This window comes from Drosophila ficusphila, unplaced genomic scaffold (assembly GCF_018152265.1).
Source record: "Drosophila ficusphila isolate 14025-0441.05 unplaced genomic scaffold, ASM1815226v1 contig_197, whole genome shotgun sequence".
In the NCBI taxonomy this organism is placed as follows: Eukaryota; Metazoa; Arthropoda; class Insecta; order Diptera; family Drosophilidae; genus Drosophila; species Drosophila ficusphila.
The window spans coordinates 371,382-392,479 of NW_025064091.1; the positions used below are offsets into that span (position 1 = coordinate 371,382).

At 35.8% G+C, this 21,098-nt stretch overlaps 1 protein-coding gene across 1 annotated transcript in view; it reads left to right on the plus strand.

Moving 5' to 3' along the window:
- Positions 1-388: 388 nt before the first annotated feature.
- Positions 389-21,098, plus strand: part of LOC108101622 — a 50,424-nt gene continuing 29,714 nt past the window's right edge. The window contains exon 1 of the mRNA XM_043209560.1: positions 389-516. The gene's annotated coding sequence lies outside the window, so the exon portion shown is untranslated. The remainder of the gene's footprint in view (positions 517-21,098) is intronic.

The following is a 21,098-nucleotide window of genomic DNA, read 5'->3' on the forward strand; positions in this document are numbered from 1 at the left end:
TTGTGGATAATAGCCCCATTTCACCATGCTGTTAAATATCATGGTGAGAAGATTAACTGCACAGTTCTGCAATTCCATAATCATTTTAGAGGAGATTAAATCGTGTCCTGGCGCTTTCATTTTTCTTGAGCCTCTATCACTCTTATCACTTCTCTTGATTGGAATGTGATAGGCAGGGTAGCCTCTGAGTGATATGCCATTTTTTTGTTGATTTGTTTTGTTGCCCCTGATGGTTCTCCTTGTTTATTGGGCATGCCTTTGTGACGGTCCGCCGCCACTATTTTAAATGAGCGGGCAATCGATTACTATTCACGCAACCCTGATAAAGCGATAGAGACCGATAACTATTTACGCAGCCCTGATCCATCGATAACGATCGATGACTATCGGGTAATCGTGGGATAAGCCCACCTGCTATCTGGGCACACTAATTACCACCTGGGGCCTATATAAACAGTGCCACGTCCCCATTCCAGTCACTTGTGCTCAGGCGTTGGACCGAGCAACATCAAAGGGGTAAGTGTTCTGATTTCTATTCTGGTGGTGGTTTCCGTAAGAGTGCGGATCTTGATTCGGCTCGAGACCTAGGAGAGACCAGGCCATGGTACAATTATACAAGGTAGTCTCGTCGGCTGCCTAATCGTTCGGCTTTTTATTCAGTGCGTTCGTGCTTGTTGAAGGAAGAGCACGCGTGCGGACGAATTTTTTCAGAGTATTAACCCTTATGCAAAGATGTCGTTCTGCCCTTGGCTGCCAACTTTTTTTTTGTTTTTTAACATGTCGTTTCAGATAATTTTAGTAAAACAAAAAATGTAAAGGAGAAACTCTTAATAGCTGCAAAAAAACATTAATTTAGATATTACAAAATTTTACTTTAATATTGACATTTATTTTAAAATTAAGAACCTAAACAAAGAAATAACTATCCAATAATAGAAACAACGTTCAATTTTAAATTCAAAACTTTTAAAAATTAAATTATAAAAACTTCAACTCTTTTTACTATAAATGAATAATTTAAGCCCCATGCACCATCTAAGGGTTAACAAAAAGCTTTTTTGTCGTTTCTCTCGCACTTACTACGCAGACTCCTCTCACTCGCACTTGTTGTGAGTAATGAATAACGGAGTGCTTTTGCCGACGAGACTACCTTGTATAATTGTACCATGGACCAGGCAACGGAGACTGCACGTAGAGCGCAGTAAGTCTTCGTATGACCGTATTCCTGACAATTCATACATTGCACAGGTCCATTTCGCTTGTGGGGCTCATCAACGGTGATCCAACGGTGCAGCAGATATTAAAGTTTATATATTGGGAGAACTTCATTGTTTTTTCTATTTTCATAGTTTCCGGCTCCACTCTACCTTGTACATTGGCTGCGGAACTTTGTTTTATTTAATATATTCCTAGTCTGTTTGACATTAAAGCCCTTTTCTTAAAGTCCAGCTATGATCTCATATATATGGACTGTTGCTTCGATTTCTTTAATTACTACTGGTGTAGTAACTTATTTTTCCGTTCTCAAGGTGTTTGGCCACAGATAGATAGTCTTGTTGTATAATTGTTTTATTTATGTTATCCCTTTTTAAGGATTTAACATAAAAATGTTTTGAAATTCTGAAAATAAAAATATTTTATTATATAAAAATATTATTCTATATATATTCAACTCACCTTTTTGTGATTTATCTGAAATAGTATTTTCAACTTCTTTATTAATGTTTTGAAATTCTGAAAATAAAATATTTTATTTTATAAAAATATTATTTTAAATATATTCAACTCACCTTTTTGTACTCCACTTGAAATAGTATTATTAACTTCTTTATTTATATTCTGCAAAAACAAACATTTTTCCCTACTCAATCAGATTATATTGTCACTATTAGTTATTTTGAAGTCATTAATGTCATTAATTAGAATTTAACTTTCTTTTTATTTAAATATTCAATTAGCATTTGAGATGCTAAATTTCTCTTTCTCAAATATATTCCATAAATTTTTTCTGCTGCTTCGATACCTATTTCATTTATTTGTGGGGCATCGCTAAGATATCCTGGTTCTTCATCTCCTATCTCTTCCCGTTTACTCTCTTGTATGGAAAGAAGATCGGCATCTTTCGGAATTCTTTCATATACTTTCCTATCTTTCTCTCTCTCTGCATGTATTACTGAATGTGTTAAAACTTCAGCAAATTCAAAGCAATTTATCCTTAATGTTGCTAGGGGGGTATTAATATTTCGCTTAGATTTTCGTTGGTGGTGGCGAGGAGATAAATGTTTTGTATTCCTACGTTTAGATTTATTTGCACTACGTTTAACATGCGATCTTCCTTATATATTATTGTAGTGACATTTAACACCTACCGTAGCACTTTTATATGTTACGGTGAAGAATCTATTTAACCCCCTTCTTCCTAAATCCAGGTGCCCCCTATTTTCCTTTCATTCTCAATTAATTGGTTTTTAAAATTCTGTATTATTCCTCTCTTTGTAAATTCTATTTGAGAGTTATGCATGTTTTCAGTGTTTTTTTTAATTTTTGTGTTGTGTTCCTTTTTATCGGAACTCGTGTTGCACTTTCAAATTCGGTATCACTATCATTGATCCCCAAAACTATTTCTTGAGAGGTATTACTAATTTTAGGTGCTCGACTTACGATTTACAAATCTGCCTCACTATCATTGATACCCATAAAAATTTTTGGTGATTTTTTAGATTCTATGGTTTTATTTTCTATATTCTCAACAGTTGTATCTTTCCTATTAAAATCAAAAAGATTGGGTGTGTTTGATGTTGTTGTTGCAGATATTTTGATGTTGCAGATGTTGTTGTTGTAGATGTTGTTGTAGTTGCAGATGTAGTTGTTGTTGTAGATGCTGCTGTACTTGATTCTTCTTCCTCCTCCACCAGAAACCTACTTATCAAAGTAGGTGGGTTTGATATTGATGTTGTAGGTGTTGTTGTTGTTTTAATTGTTTCTTCAACTGTGCTTGCAGTTGATGGGTTTACATTAATACTATTATTATTAGTATTAATTATTTGCGTATCAAGTTCACTTTTTTAAATTTTTTTCACTATCATCACTAGTCTTGTTTAAAAGATCAATAAAAATATGGCTATCTTCCAAGATCTCGAATTTGAAATCAATTTTTATTATTTTTTTAATTTTGGCATATTAATGAATAATCCAATTGAATTATTCGATTTAGAGGGGTTCTCAATAATCGTCATTTCACTGGGCACCGGTAACATTTTCACAAGCGGATTCATTAGTGAAATTAAAAAAAATATTATTAAAAACGACATTTTTGTTTTTTAATAATCGAACGAAGGCACGCACAAACGAATAAACGAACCGAAATTGACTTTCGTGAACGAATAGACGAAAACTGAATACTTTTTGAAATGCTTTCCCTTTATAACCTCCAGATTGGTAAATGCATATATATATAAATATATATACATGAGTTTATTTCACGCATTGACGTCAATGTGTACATTTTAATTGTTCTTTGCTTCAAGTTATTGTTGTTGTTTTTGTGAATCCAACTATCTGCTAATATTAAAAAAGTCTACACAGTGCGTAACTATACAATCATCTTTTTGTTTTAGAATCTTTAGGGTTCAAGTTCTATTCAAAATTTAGAGTTCTCTGAACCTACTCAACACACAAGCACATAATCATTTCCATTCGAATTCTTATCTTTACATGTTTCTTCACACTTTACAATGTCCATATTGTAATGTATTAATTTTATTGTTTTGTATAACGAGCTTTGTATCTTTGTGACTGAGAACAACTTTTTTACATTTAACTGTTGATAAAAGATGATTTTTAGATCTAATCATTGACATAGATCCTACCACTTCCTCTTCCGAAAACAAGCACTTCTTTTAACTACCTTTGATTTTTTCACTGTTTTTTCAGAGATGTCATTAATATTAGATGACTTAAGGCATACATTTTTGATCTTAAACCAACAAAATCAGTCATCGGTCTGCCACTGAGTTCATCTTTAAAAAATCCCAACCTCTTTTTATTAGCTTTAGGGAAATTATAGAGATTAAGTAATTCATCAAAATAATCTGATGTATCAAACTTCATCTCAATATCATTCTGAATATCTTTATAAAAATCTTCAGTATTAATAGTGTATATAAAAGAATCTGTATCCATCTAATTTAGTTGCACATTTTCATTGTATTTAGGTTTTATTTAATTATAATGAAAATCATACATTTTCCATATTGATAAATCTAATACAGCAAAACCTATATATAAAGGTTTATTGTATAACACACTTAACCTTTTAATTTGAAATGCAAAGAAATTTTCTGAAAACTGTTTTACGCTATGGAAGTTGGACTTTGAAATAAGAGATCTAGCACAATGCCTTTTAGGACCAGAAGAGCCTGATGGTGAAGCACTTTCCCATTCTGTTATTAACTTTACATCCACTCGTTTATCCACATTTTCCATGGTTTTTCCATAGACAGCATTATTTAAAAGTTTAATAAAATCTTTTTTAAATGTATTTTTTGCATTAGTTCTATGGAATGTATTTAAATCAATATATGCTTTAAACCAAGGCTTCTGAAAGAAACGAAGACCTCTATGGATTTTTGTTAGAATTAGGCCATTTTCTAAACCCATTCTGAAACCATCCTGAAACCCATTCAAAACCTATGGTAAAGATTGTGACACAGCTCAACCATATAAATTATTTGCATCCAAATAAATTAAATATGATGATTTTTGAGTACTATCAAAATTCTCAACATATTTATTATTTGCTTTAGCATATCTACATGTACATTGTACTAAGCCACCTCGAATACCACTTTGAATAAATTTATACTGATCTATATCAGTTAATAAATCTAATTCAATTTTAGTACATTTCAACATAGCTTCCCATGATAAACCTGGTGTTGTGAAAAAATGCGCTGGATCAAGTGAATAAATTTTAATGCAAAGTCTTCGGAAGTTTTCAAAGACATCAGACATTAACAAAACATCTGTTTTCAAATACAACTCTAAATAATCTTTTAGATTCTCACATGAAAACTCATTCCATACCTCTTGCGCATGAGTATAATTTTCAATTGAACATTCACTTTCAGTTAAGGAACTATAGAAAGCTTCTCTAGGAGGTAATTTACTTTCTTTTAATTTCTCAACTGAATCTAAATATTCATAAGGAAATACACCCTTTCTTCGCATAAGGTTAAACTGATTTTCATTTGGGAAAAATGATCTTGTAATATGCATTTGATCACTATTCAGGTTTGAAGCTAATTTGTCTAATGCAGAAGGCATAAATCGAAACGAATCTAGAAAACGGATTTCAAAGTTTTCACCATTACTTAAAGTTATAATTTTTAAAATTGAAATATGTATACTGTTCCTTATTTAATGGAATTACCTTTATTTCACCAGGTATGAGAGCCAAATCTTTTACAAATAAATGGCAATCATACCTGGTGAAATTGTGGAAGAAAACAGGAATAAATTTTGGAACTTTATAACCCCTAAATTTTCCTGTGAAGTGGCAATGATCCCTAACTCTATCTAATAAAAGAAGAGTGTTACATATGTGACAATTAATAGATTTTTTAAAATCTTCTTCTTCAACATTAGACATTTGTATTGGTACATTTTTAGAAATATGATTCTCATATATAACTGTTAAATTTTCTATAAGAGATGTGATAAAATTCATTCCTGAGTTTAATTTAGTTTCTAAAACAAACTTATCTAAACTATTATCATGTGCAGACTTTATATAGTATGCATATGAAATAGGCTTATGAATATTTATTATATTTAAATTTATTGTTTCGTTTTTATTAATAGGTTAAAGGATGCATTCAAAATCAGCGTAAACTGTGAATGGTATCATCACTTCCTTTTGAAAATTTACATATTTTAAAACTGCATCCCTCGGGTTTGGTAGACGTGAGACTTTTTTTTACCACACACTTCAGAGTGTCGGTTGGCAGCATCCTCACTCAAGGAATAATTTAAGCAAATTTGGCAGAACCATTTCTTTGATTTATCTCTCGAAACTTGAGAGGAAACCAAACTAAAATAAAAGATAAACAAAGAAAACAAATTTTTTTAAAATATGAAAACATATACATTTTATCAAATTTAAAACAAAAACACAAATAAAAAAATTAATAATACAAAATACATAATAATGATATAATAAAACTACTTACTTTGATAGATTTTTTATCCATGTATAATGTGCTTTGCATCCTTCCTCCAGTAGCAACATATTTATCGAATTTTTCCTCACTTCAGGGGAATAGAATATGGGTCCAAAAATAGCTCCATCGTCGAATCCGAAAAGTGTTATATTAATGTCTTTATTTATTTGCATAAATTTATTTATGTCTGAAGGTTTAAGTGGAAATTCCAATCCACTGAAATTTAATATGATCCCATTGACTTGAATGAGATCATCATTTATATTCACTTAGTAACTTGTGCACCTGTTTGCATTTTTATTCAGATTGCTTAATGCAGCGATTAAGCTCCACTTAAAACATTCATCACTCAGGTTTTTAACATTTATTATTGCTTTTTTATTTTCCAAAGAAGTGGGTAATTTTATATATGAAGATCCTCTTAAGGGCGAATATTGATTAATATTCATTTCTAAACGTATGAGGTGAACCAATGTCCATCCACTATACCTTTTTTGGAATTCCTCCATCCTCACCAAAGTTTTATCCATGTGCTCCTTATATTCGGTTTCTATATTGGAGTAGGCGGTGATTATTGTCATTTTACTTTGAAATGACTTTATTTCTTCACATTCCTTTTCTTCCTTCAATAGTGCGTATTTTCCAAACAGTTCAAAGTATATTTTCACCGATGCATAACTCTCCAACAATGGATATAAGTGAGGGAGAAAAGCTTCTCCTGCTTCCTCCATAAATTTTGTTGGATAAATCACGTCATTATGGGCATTTTCATACAAGTGCTGAATAATCCTTCCTTGGAATCCAGAACTGATTTTTTTAATTTTCGAATCCACTGCCTCGATAACGTTTCTTTTGTGTTGCTCCGTCCGCAGATGGTGACTCCACGAAATGTTACCCGATAGGGTAATGTTGCACTTTTCACAATACTTATTCATTTTGTTTTGTTTTGTTTTTAAGTATTGTTTTGTATTGTTATTTTTTTCACTTCTTCTTTTCACTTTATTATTCTTTACTGACTAGTCGGGGGGCGGTGTCTTCCGGTCCAGTCCAAATATTTGCCCACACAAAATAACTTTTATTTATGATTTATTTTTTTTTATTCTCTTTGCACTTTTCACTTGCTGGAAGAGATGTATATATGTTGATATTGGATGTTATAATATAGGTACTAAAAACTGGATGCATATATGTATATATATTGATGGAAATTATATATGTGTATGTAGTACTATATTAATTATTTTAAATTTATGCAATTTTAATTTGGTGGATTTTAATTTCTTGTAAGTGTTTTATTAATGTTTTTAATTAATGTTTGAGATGTGGACTGTATTGGAATTTATACAATTGGAATTTATACAAAGTCGCAATATGGCGATCTTATGTATATATATGTATGAAATGATGTATGCACCGGAGTGTGCATACATATATATGTAAGTAATTATGCAATTGGAATAATTGCCGTAGGAAATTGGAAATTAAACGAAGCCTCAATACGGCGATCGTTTATATATATATATGTTTTTTTTTGGAATTAAGTATGCACTGGAGTGTGCATACGCATGTACATATATATAATATATCGGACTTGGAAATTACATATGCGAAGGCAATATGGCGATCGCATATATATATGTATGAAAATTCGTACTTATGTATCTTGAACTTGAAAACTCCGCCGGTGTGGTCGCTGGTGATGCAAAATTATCCGGTCGATGGATCAAATGACTAGTCGGGGGCGGTGTCTTCCTTCGGGATTAGATAGCACTCGGAAATAGAAAAGAATATTTTTCGCGTCGCGGAAAATAAAAAAGACGGTGGTTCGGAAATATGCACTTTGGCACTTTATTGAGGTAGGTTAGTTTTTACACTGGTTGGATGTAACTCCAGGAGAGGGCGGCAAAGCGGTGTGGAGACAATTAGCAGACCAAGAGAGCGAGATGAGAGATCATCTGGAGAGAACTGCTCTCTGGTCTGTTAATTGTTACACTGCCATAAAGAAGTGTCCCGTCTTGGCGCGGACATTTACTTTAACTGTAAAGTATTTTATTTTCTTTTTTAATTAGTTTACACAAATTGATTTCAGTTTATTCACACACACACAACTCAAATTTGGGTATTTCACAAGTTAGTACAACTTTACTTAAACTGTAAAGTGTTTGGATTTTTATAGTGAAGATACGGACACGCATAATAAAACAACTTCCCCCTCCTTCTCCTACTACTCAACCTAAATATCGTTTTACAAATTCGTACGCATTACAAAACACCCCTCACACACACACCTTTGGGGTGAGAAAAAAACAAGACAAGACAAGACATGACAAAACACCCCACCCACTTTCACTAGTTCTTTTGGGTGATCCTCACACCTCACACCCCTTTCTAACTTAATTATGTGACCTTTTTATGCTAATGAGGTCATTATGACACCTGTGTGCATCCTAACGGTCACCCAAATTTTACTTATAACTTCATCCCTCATTTGCTCAGTTTGTAATATAAAGTCTATATCATTTGGCATAACTCCCACCGTGCCAACTAAATTAACCAATTCCACTTCCTTTTGTAATTTTGCTAAATTTGCGAACTCCACAAGCCTTGCATTTTCTAAAGCCTTCAACTCTACTACTCTAGTCGACTCTGACGATTCTACCAATTCAGACTTTTCTGACAATTCTAGTAATTCTGACTTTTCTAACAACTCTGACGAGTTTACTAATTTTGACTTTCCTGACGATTCTGACGGTTCTGACGATTCCGATGGTTCTGGAACTACACACGGTTCTTCCATTACCCTTTCTACCTTATTGCTTAACAATTCCGTTTGCCTACATAGGGCATCAACATGCGGCATACTTTCTCCAGGACGGTGGTTAATTTTATAATCGTAGTTCTCTAATTCTAACGATGATAGACTTTTTACTTAATGTTTGTACTAAAGAATGACAATCCGTCACAATCTTAAAAGGCATCTGTTCTAAATAAACCCTAAAACGACAAAGTAGCGTCAGTATGCAATTCTGTTTCATGTTGCGTAGCGTTGTTTGAAGTCCTGCTACTCCTTGACAAACATCGGCCAGATCCTCTCGAAACGTGCGATCATCCAGTCCAATCTGGGCCACATGCTGCGCAAGAGATTCTGCATGGACTATCTGGTTTTGTAAATCGGCATCGCCTCCCGCAGCGTGGTCTTTCCACACGATGTCGTCTGCAGCTGCCTGATCATCTTCGTCATCCTGGCCAGACTCCTGTTTGTTGCTCATCTTGAACAAAGTGTTTGCCGCAATGCGCAATTGGTGTATGGAAGCGTTGGCGTCAAAATGCACCTCGTTGGCTCTCAATAGCTGTAGTAATTCTTCCTTTGATTGCTTCAATATTTCGCAATACAACATGGGGATTAGACGAGAAAGCTGTGGGCAATCACCCCACGCCTGAATTGTAAATGATGTTCCTTTATTTTAAATATTGTAATTTTGCTCTTTTATTTTGTGTGCTCTTGTCTTCTTCTTTTCAAAATCAATCACATTTGTTTTGTATCGACAATCGAGTTCACATTCTTATCTATATCAGTTGTCTTAAATATATTAAATATAAAGTACGCACTAATATACATTGCATCACTTAACAGTATGTTCACAATTACTACTATTTATCACATACATATATTATTATATGTTTACACTTTATATATTCAATGGTTGAATCATCTAAAGTGAGTATCCTTCCGGTAAGTACAGCATATACTCTTCAAGTTCAAGAGTGAGGGCCATTCCAAAGCTGGTTTTTTTACGTTGAGCGCGTTGAATAGGGTAGCGCACATCCGATTCCATCCTTGTCTTTGTTAAGAGAGGTTTTGGTAGGTTACCATTAAAATCCTTGAGTCCTTCATCATTTCCGGATTGACGATTTGTAGTTGTTTCTTCATGTAGTTGTTTCTTCTTGTAGTTGTTGTTGTTTTTAGCTGTTTCTTCTTCTTCTTGTAGTTGTTGTTTTTACTTGTTTTAACTGCTTTTGTTGTTGTTTTTGTTGTTTTTATCAGTTTGTTATTGTTGTTTTTATCAGTTTGTTGTTGTTTGCGAGATGATTTAAGTTGAAACTTTTAACTTGAATATTTTGCACACTTTACACTTTTCGTTAAAGTTTGGAATTTTCACTTCTTATTAAAGTTTGAAATTTTCACTTTTTAATTTTTATTTGGAATTTTTGCTCTTTTGATGTATACTTTTATGTATGTGTACGGTTTTACTTTGATGTTCGGGCCAAATGTACTTAGAAATTTTGTACAAAGAGGAATTGGAAGAATATGGCGGCACGATCAAAGAAAAAACGGAAAATGGAAGAGATCTTATTAATTACCGTTTTCGGATTTAATCTGACTTGGATTGTAGAAAAAATCATGCAGAAAGTCAAACGAAACAGTGTTTTCGAGTGGCTGACTGCAGAGCGGCAAATTAATAACGATCTTCGTACTTATCTTGAGCAACTTGAAACAACTCCTTGGGTCGCTGGGTCAATCCGGCTCGAAGGACCAAAAAATTAAGGAGCGGGGCGTCCAAAATGAAGGCAGCAAACTTGGAGGGCAGCGACGGCTGGCGGTGGTGAGCTGTGGGGGCGAGAAAAAGACACTCGGCGATCGCGGAAAAGTAAAAAGACTTGGAAGGTTCGATAAGTGGCGCGGACTGGCCGGGCGTTTATTTAATCGCTGACGTTTTTGAACTACATTAAGCTTATCAAAGCTAGGCGCTTGGAGGCACAGCGGAGGCTTCTTGCGCTCGGGGAGTGGAGAGCCTGGACGGCCGAGCACGACACGCTCAAAGCTCCGGGAGAGGGAGAGTGCGGTGTGGGGAGAAGCTCAGGGAGAACGGGAGAGCGGGAGAGGCCAGATCCGCGGCCTGAACACAGGTGGTTTTTAAATGTGAATTAAAATAACTTTTAATTAACATATATGTATGCTTAGGGTAACTTAAAACTATCATTTAGACATTTAACATTTAAAAAGGCTTTGCTTGAATTTAAGATCTAATAGTTGAAGTAATTTTAGTTTTTATTTACTTTTTTATTTTTAATCTTATTTTCATTTTTATTTTATTTTCATTTTTAATTTTCGTTTCATTATGCTGTATTTTGGTAGCATATCATATTTTGAAGAGCATATCATTTCCAATCAGTTTTATTGAAGAGGGTAATTGATTCCATATGCGAATAGCGTGAATAAAGAATTGCCTTTCTGAGGTCAATGTTCTGTGCCTTTTAACTATCATGTTTTTCATTCGTTCTGAAGGCGTAAACTGAAGTTTTCTGTACAGGTACGCTGGTTCTTTTGAATAAATAATCTTGTGCAGTAATATTAAAGTTCTAAAGTTCATATACAGGCAGGCTGCGGTTTTCACTTTCACAAGATTCTCTCGTTTTCGTTTTTGAAAACGAGAATTGGTGCTCCCGTTTTCACTTTCACAACATTTTTTCGTTTTCAAAAACGAGCAAGTTTTTTTGTCGAAATGAAAAGTAAATGCCTTTTTCTACATCAAATCGGTTCTTAATTGCAAAAGGAAAAAAATAGTTGACTCCTTGGTCTATTGATGTTCATTTCACATCATCAGTAGGTCAATCTAATTCGTATTTATTTTTTAAATAATTATTTTCTGAACCCATCTTGATTTCATACATAAAATATTTGCCGTCGGGAACAACAACTTTCGTTTTGCTGAGGGGCCGATAAATCTATTGCCAAAAGTTATCGTCAATGCTGCCGTACTTGTAGTGGAACAAAACAACCACTTAAAAATTCTTATAAAGTGAAAACGAAGCTAAAATATTTGTAGAGAAAAGTTAAATAAGCTTTTATAGATAAATATTATTAATTTCAGTTGTTTGAACAATGAGAAACGATGAAAAAATAAACCGTTCCGATAACGGAACGATGACAAAAAGTTTGTGAAAACCGTAGCACCTAAAACGAAAACGTACGTTTTCGCCCAAAACCGAAAACGAGAAATAAAGTGAAAACCGGAGCCTGCCTGATAGTCTTTTATACTTAATCCCGATATATTACATGCTAGTGTCGAGACATGATCATACAACCTCAGCAAGCAAGCAGCAACTTCAAGCAAACATTGACTTTACGGAGACTAACTAAATCACAATTCGCAAAGATTTCAACACCATACATTATGGTTATCTTAATATTTTTTTATTTCTACCAATTGATGTTAAATCAATTATTGTCTCAAAAATAGACTTCTGCCTTCCCGTATATGGACGTGCACCCAAATCCCAGCTTAATCAGTTAAAAATCTCACTTAACTCAGCAATAAGATCAGCACTGGGAGCAAATCGCTCCACACCCATAAATAACCTTCTAGCCGAAGCCGAAATCAACATAGAGCACAAAAGAGACTTTCTAACTGGTAAACTCTCCAAAAACTTTCTCCAAACCAAAAACACCCCACTAAAAACCCTTATTAAAATTTCAAAAATGACCTTCAGATACGCCAGTACCATAGGCGAAATAATAAAAATATGCAAATCCCATTCCATCCCTTACCTTCCAACAAGTAGTAAAACCTCCAAAAAATTAAACTTGCTAAATGTCATCAAAGCCACGAACACCTCCCTTTCAAAATACAATAAAAACACAACCCCCCATTTGTACTTCAGCAACTATTCCACTCCCTCAAACTCTCCTATCGTAATCCCAACTTTATTTACACCGACGCACATATTTGAAACAAAAATCCGGACGAAATTATTTATTAGCATTTGTTTATTCTTTATGAAATGCAAGCCAATACTAAATCATAATTTCATGTAAAAAAAAATATGGGAAAAATTTGAAGAAAAAAATAAAAAATTTAAAGAAATTTTTATGAAATTCAGTCAATCAGAATCATTATCCTGATCAGAGTCGGTGCTATAATAACTCGTGGACCTTTCCATTAAAATAGACATTGCCTCCTTGGAAAGAGGTTTGATTTTCTTCTTCGTACTGGAACCGATCAACGCGTCCGATGTTAGCAATAACCAATTTAATATATCTCTATTGCAGTCTATTCTAGAAAATTTCATGGCATAGTCCACACGATATTTCCTAAAATGTTTATTTCCTGTTTCAGCGGCTTCATCTGATAGCTGTCCGATCGTACAATGGCTTCTGATATTATTTGAGCACCATGCATCAAGATCTTGTGAACTGTAGGCGACATTGGATGCCAACCATACAGATCAACGTACAATCGAGCAGTCTTTTATGCATAGTTATCAAATTTATTCGGATCCATCTCGTGTCCACATGATACAATCTCAAGCATAACTTGGAACATCTTTATTAATTCTACGGTGACTCCTGTTATTCGTGAAGAGCATTCTGGGTTTTCGAAAAACCTTCTGGATGTGTTGCCGTCATTACTGTTGCCATAGCCAGCTTTGGGTATGTCAACAATAAGGCCCATCTCTACTCTAAACATTTTTTGAATACTTTCTTTTGTTTCTTTCAAAACTTTCTTTTCTTCAAGCGTCCGAGCTTGCCACTTCTGTAGGGGTATTTTATATGCCAAGTGCAAAAGTAATTCAAAAAATCGAATTCTCGCGTGCACGACAGAGAGTCCAAACTTCAGCGCTCCTTCAGTAACGTTTCATTTTTTTAATTTATTAAAATCTTTGGAAGTTTGCCCACATATATAGCATCTCATGGTCGATGTTGTATCTGTCAGAGCATTGCATACGGGGCTAACCGAGTTGAGCAGAAAATTGCAAAAAATTGTCCGAGTTGAGCAGAAACGATTTTTGCACATAAAAAATGAACATCCGAGTTAAGCAAAAACGCTTTTTTTGCTCAATGCCAGAGATGCGTCAAAATCTTTATTTATTCATATATTTTTTATTTATTATTCATTTATTTGCAAATAATTACATATTACTTAATAATCATATATTGTAGCATATGTATCAATGCATAAGTGCGCGCGCACTTTTTCATTGATACATATGCTATATGATTATTAAGTATTTTTTCAAAAAAAAAAAACTAAACTGAGAACTGAAAAAATAACCTTTTTTCAGAAAAATTAAATTATTTAATTAATAATGATTTTGTGGCATCTCGGACATTGATTTTTTATGAGGAAAAGGCGTTCATGCGCAACTCGGAGGTTTTTTTTGTTTTTTTTTTACCGTAATCGATTTTCTGCTCAACTCGGACGTTTTTTTTTATGTGCAAAAATCGTTTCTGCTCAACTCGGAATTTTTTTTTTTACCGTAATCGGCTTTCTGCTCAACTCGGTATCGCCCATTGTGCCTATTTTTGCAGCACCCATACTTTTTTTTTTTCAAAATGTCTACCGAGCTAACGAAAAACAAAATTATGATATTTGGATTGCAAGTGATAAGAACAAGCGTTTGGATACGGTTTGTGATTATTTTTGGAAATATCATCCTTTAGTTGAATTTTCTGAAGGCTCTTAAAAAATAAATTGAATTAACCATACACGGTATTGTATATTAAATTCCTATTTCATCTAACCCTGGGAGACCACAAAAATAATTTGAGGATGGCTGCGAACACAACAAAAGAAGAAAGGTACAAGATCTTATTGATTCTACTATCCCTCATGAAATTGCAGTTGCAACCCAGAAAGGTAAACGCAACTTTGCTGCAATCGTTAAGGAATTGACATTGAATTTTCCAAGTAAAGGAACCCAAATAAAAATTTTGAATCTTCTATACCTACTGAAGAAGTGTTGAGTATGATTCAAGATGCTAATTTATCAGTTCATCAATATGACACAGTACGTCAAAGGATTAATAAAACCGATAAAAACCTATCTATCTGTAACATTCAATCATTGGTTGAACATAAAACTTCTGAAAATGGGTGGAAAGGAGCTATCGTTGTTAATAAAATGGGGTTGTGATGGAGCGCAGCAAAAAAAGTATAAACAGAAATTTTCATCATCAGACTGTATTGATGAAAACCTATTTAGCACTTGCATGGAGCCAATTCAAAAGAATTATAATGTTGATGGAGGTAAAAAATCATAGTTTGGCAAAATCCAGCACCTTCATCTACAAGATACTGCCGCCCAATTAGGCAAAAAGAAATCACGAAATTAATAAACGAAGAAGTGTCTTTGGTGAAAAAAGATATTGAAATGCTTCAACCTGTTAAAATTAAAATAGACAATTTCTATGTAACGGTGAGAAGGCAAACCCTCAAATGTTGCTAAGATCGGCAGCTAAAAAAGATTAGGAACCCGATCAATCCACAGTGGAGTGTATGAGACCAATGCCTATAAAAAGTTCTGATTTGTCTGAAGGTGGTTTTCAAACTGTAATTCCACCTAACCAGCCAAATATACCCCCACAAGAGGTTTCTGAGACCGGACTACCGGCCCAAATTGTCACCACAGGCCCACAGCCTGCAGTAGCCAAACCCCTCACAGTGGTTCCACAAATGAGACAAATATTTGTTTCTCGGCTGCACCCTGACCTCACATCATTTGATGTCTCGTCTTACATCAAAGACAAAATAAATGCCGATAAAAAAAAAAATTTAACTTTCATATGCTAGGAACACTTCATCTTTCAAGATAAGTGCTTCTGACGAACTTTTTAACACCATATGCTCGAGCGATTTTTCGCCCGCAAAAATGGTGGCTAAGGAGTTCGTAGCAAATATAAAAAGAAAGGCCCTATGGGAATAAAACTCCCCGGCCGGGACCACAAAACTGCGCCGTCCTTAGCTCCTTCCCCAAAAAACCAACCACTAACTTCCTAATTAGCTATCAGAATACAAGAGGTTTGCGTAGCAAGCCAACCTACAATTTGATAGCTTTTCGTTTGCATCCCAAGTTATTGTGTTCACAGAAACCTGGTTAAAGCCGGAGATCTTTAGCTCCGAAGTTTTTCACGGTAAGTACACAATATATAGGCATGACCGTCCCTCTAGACGGGGAGGGGGCGTCCTTATTGCAGTGGACGCTAACCTCACGTCAGAAGAGGTTTTAACAGAAAATCCTTTGAACTTAAAGTTAGAATTTTTATGCGTAAAACTGTCTGTCGCTAGCTGGTTAATTTTTATTATATACCTCCTTGTCCGATCTTGAGGACTATTTTAGGCACCTATCAGTTATAAAGTTGTTATGTGCGTACTAGCAATAAAAACAAGAATTTCAACAAACCAAACAAAACAAAAAAAACAGGTAAACAATGGTTGTTTACTGGCCGTCCACGGATAACAAAATCATTTATTATACGTGAGTCCAGGGAGAAGCACCACCGAAGCCCCGGACTTGGTTCCCCGAATCGAGAAATTCCAATGTGAACTGAGACTTGAACCGGAAAATCTTTTATCCAAAATTGCTAAGATTTTTTTATGAAGCGTTAGTTGAATAAAAAGTGCTCAAATAAATAAATTGTTATTTAGAGTCAATCCCGGAAAAAATATTGGAGCTGGTTTTGGACAAGTTGAAGGAGGAGCAGCACCCCAAGAGGGCAAATTTTTTTAAAGGAAAATTGGCCACTCATTACTGGGTGGCCCGAGGTTTTTATGAACTTATCTATTTATTTATAAAAATTAATTAGATTTAAGTAAAAGTCAAACCCAAATATAAAGTGAAAAATAAATAAAATAATTCAATAGTCCAAGTGAACATTTTCAAAATAAAGTAATACCATATAACACCTATTTATTTATTTAAAATCTTTATATTAACATGTAATACACGCCATATTTATTTATTATTCACTATTTATACTTTATTTATTGATTTATTATTTATTTATAATTTATTATTTTATGTTCCGTGTAATCGTCCCTCGGTAGCGTGGGTAGGTGTAATTATGTTAGTGTTTAAGGACAAGAAATGAATTAAAACGAATGGGAAAAATGAATTTCTGTGAGTAGGCATTCGTGTTGGGGGGGGGGACTCCAAGGGCTACAAATTTAGCAGAGTGGTTCAGTTGAGATGTTCCAAAATCCATTGTGTAAAAATTAGCCGTTGTCCAAGTTTAAAATTCTTTTTTTGAAGTGAAACTTCTTTAGGCGCGTTATGGATTTTCGGGGACGGAGTAAAACCGATTCATGACCGTCACGAAAATTACCGTCACGAAAATTGCCGTCACGAAAAAGCGAGGATCCCCATCCCTTTCTAACCGCTGACGAACGATGTCTCTATCCTCCTCTATCCTTTCTCGCTCTCAGCGCGCTCGCACAAAGTTGCAGTTGAAAAAGGGGTGAGAGGTGTGAATGTCAAAAGGAATTCAAATCGAACAGGTTGCATACAGATATTAATTGGCACCATAATTTCTATCCATTTTATTTGACCTAGAAATGAAAACACATATCGATATGTATTTGTCTTCTTCTTCTTCTCAATCGGTTTGTTAACTTTTGAGAGTCGCCAGCACATTTCGAGACCTCTAAAATGAAGCGTCTAATAAGGCTTTTATTCGGTTTCCTACAGAATTTCAATTTTAACAAGAAAGGAAGCTAGCTTCGGCAAGCCGAAGCTTATATACCCTTGCAGTCATCAAATATGTCGAACTAAATACAAAAAGGCTAAACAGTATCGAAGCTATGACGATTTTTCTATTCATTTTCCGTATTTTCGACTATTGTTCAAATGACGACTATATGATATAGTCGTCCGATTTTGATCAAATTTAATTCGTAATTCAAGAGTCGTAAGAAAACTCTATATTCCAAAAATCATACTTGTCTGATAAAAAAACAACGATGTTATAAATTTGTTTCCATTATTTCGATATAAATTTTTCGATCTTTCCTATGGCAGCTATAAGATATAGATGACCGATTTTTATGAAACTTTTTTCTCAATATAAACGTTGTTAAAAAACTTGATATTCAAAAAATCATGGGATAAAAAACAACGATGTTATCAATTTATTTCCATTAATTCTATATATAATTTTCGATCTCTCCTATGGCAGCTATATGATAGAGTTATCCGATTTTGATCAAATTTAATCCGAAATTCAATAACAGTTAGAAAACGCCATCTTGAAGAATTCAAGTAGATCTGACGAAAAACACCGGCGTGAGAATTTTTCATTTCATTCCCTCGTATGGGAGCTATCCTTTATAGTCGGCCGATCCGGCCCGTGCCGACTTATATACTGCGTGCAATAACTACACACCTTTTGGGAAAGTTTCAGCAAGATAGCTTTAAAACTGAGAGACTAGTTTGCGCGGAAACGAACAGACGGACAGATGGACAGACGGACAGACGTACAGACGTATTCCGATTCTGCTCGTGATGCTGATCAAGAATATATATACTTTATGGGGTCTGAGGTGTCTCCTTCACTGCGTTGCAAACTTCTGACTGAAATTATAATACCCTTTTGCTCTGCAAGTGTATAAAAATGAGTAGTGATGAAGAAGTTTCACTTCTGTCGTGCGTAGGCTGGACACACCCCTTTTTTTTTTTTGTTTTTCTGCTGCGTGGAAATATTCTTGGTTGTATCCCTCCCTGGGATAACGTTGACTAGCAGGCAACTACACCGCGCGAAAAGCAGGACCTGACAAAGTCAATTTCGAGTTCTTTGTCCGATATGGATCAGTTGGTAGTTCTAGATGATTTAAATATACCTGGGACTACGTGGTCCTCGGACCACCAACGACATAGGTGCCAAAGTCGGAAAGGCCATGATAAACGCGGCAGCGTTCGCTGATGATCTGGTGCTTTTTGCGGAAACTCCGATGGGCCTTCAAAAATTATTGGACAATACAGTTGACTTTTTGTCTTCTGTGGGACTCAACCTAAATGCTAGCAAGTGTTTCACTGTTAGTATAAAGGGACAGCCAAAGCAGAAGTGTAGTGTTGTGACGCAACACAGCTTTCGCATAGGCTCGCGAGAATGTCCTTCGATGAAGCGCGCTGACGAGTGGAAATATTTAGGTATCCGGCTCACAGCGGAAGGGAGAGCCCGGTACAATCCAGCTGAAGACTTCGGTCCGAAGCTGTTGAGATTGACACGGGCCCCCGTGAAGCCTCAACAGAAGTTGTTTGCCCTTAGGACTGTCCTTATCCCACAACTCTATCACAAGCTGACCCTTGGGAGTGTGACGATAGGCGTTCTAAAAAAATGTGACAACTTGGTACGATTCTATATCCGGAAATGGTTAGATCTTCCGGCGGATGTGCCAGCATCCTCCTCTTCTTCTACGCCCCCATAATTCTGGGGGACTCGGTATACCATCATTAAGGTGGATAGCTCCAATGCTACGTCTGAAACGATTGGGCAGTATTAAGTGGCCCCACCTCGAACAATCCGAGGCGGCCAGCTCTTTCATGGACGACGAAATGCAGCTGGCCCGGGTTAGATTACTAGCGGGAAATGAGGAACTGCTATCACGTTCGGCCATAGAATCGTACTGGTCAAATAGATTGTACATGTCTGTTGATGGCATCGGTCTCCGTGAAGCTGGTAAATTTCACCAGCAACATGGATGGGTAAGTCAGCCCACGCGTTTACTAACAGGAAAGGAATATTTGAACGGAAACAAGTTGCGGATAAATGCCCTACCCTCAAAGTCTCATACTACGAGGGGACGGCACGAATTGGATAGACGGATGTCGGGCAGGATGTGACGCTTCCGAAACAACAAACCACATCTTGCAAAAATGTTACCGTACGCATATAAGGCGGGTAACTAAACACAACAGCGTAGTAAGTTCAATCAAGTTGGGACTTGAGAGAAGAGGCTGCGTTGGCATGTCGAACCAAGTCTGCAATGCGAAGCCGGCTTGAATAAACCTGACCTGGTGGCTATCCGACAAAATCGCATTTATGTGAAAATACGGAGGGGCAAGTGACATTGAATTCCACTCCGCAACACTTAACTGCAGGGGAATCTGGAGTAGTCAGTCCATAAAACGATTGATTGCACAGGATCCGGAATGAAGATCGCCGAGTCAAGAAGCCCAACGACGGTCACGTCTACATAAGCTGAGACTGCCAAGCTGAGATCCCGAGGGTACAAGGTAAGTTGTAGGGTGTGTCTACGAGTCTCAAAATCGACGAAGTTGATGGAGTCTTGGCAGTGGATGTTGTGCGAAAGGTACCTGGTGTCGGTCCACACGTGAGTGAGGACCTGCCGAGGACCAGGCCGATGAAGTCCAGACCGAACTCCGGGGTGAAGCGAAGAGTGGTGACTGCAGGCACAAGGGCGATATAGTTGCCAGACAGAAGAGCCACAGAATCAAACATCACATTGTAAATCTACGATCAATAAACCCATCTTATAATTCTAATTCTAACCTCATTTCTGCGTATTTCTTGGTTTCGGGGTCACGCTACAATAAATTTGGTGGGACGAACACACAAATTCAGCTGAGCTAGCCGCACGTTTTACGTAGCGAGCGAAAGTCAAAAAGCAGTTCGTTACAGCGCATTCCGCATAATAATATACAAATTTTGATAAACAATAACTAATTATTTTGACCAAGTAAACGTTTTCAAGCAACTCGGATGTTTTTTTTTTACCGTTATCGGTTTCTTGTGGAATTCGGACATTGATTTTTTATGTGCAAAAAGCGTTCCTGCGCAACTCGGAAGTTTTTTTTTTTACCGTAATCTGCTTGTTGTGCACCTCGGTATCTCCCTTCGCAGCAGCCAGCGAGCGCAAGGGGCGTAAGCCAGGCGGGCCGGTAGGTCAACGCTGGGGCTGCTGTGGGCGCATTTCCATCAGATTCATTACCGATTTTAGCATTTGAAGAAAACACGAAAAAGAAAATATGATATATAGATCTATGCCGAAGTTTTCAAACTGAATCTCCGCAGGCGCAGCTGCGGGAGCTTACTGTATATATACTTAGAAATTCTGACAGCACTGAATGAGTTGTTCATCC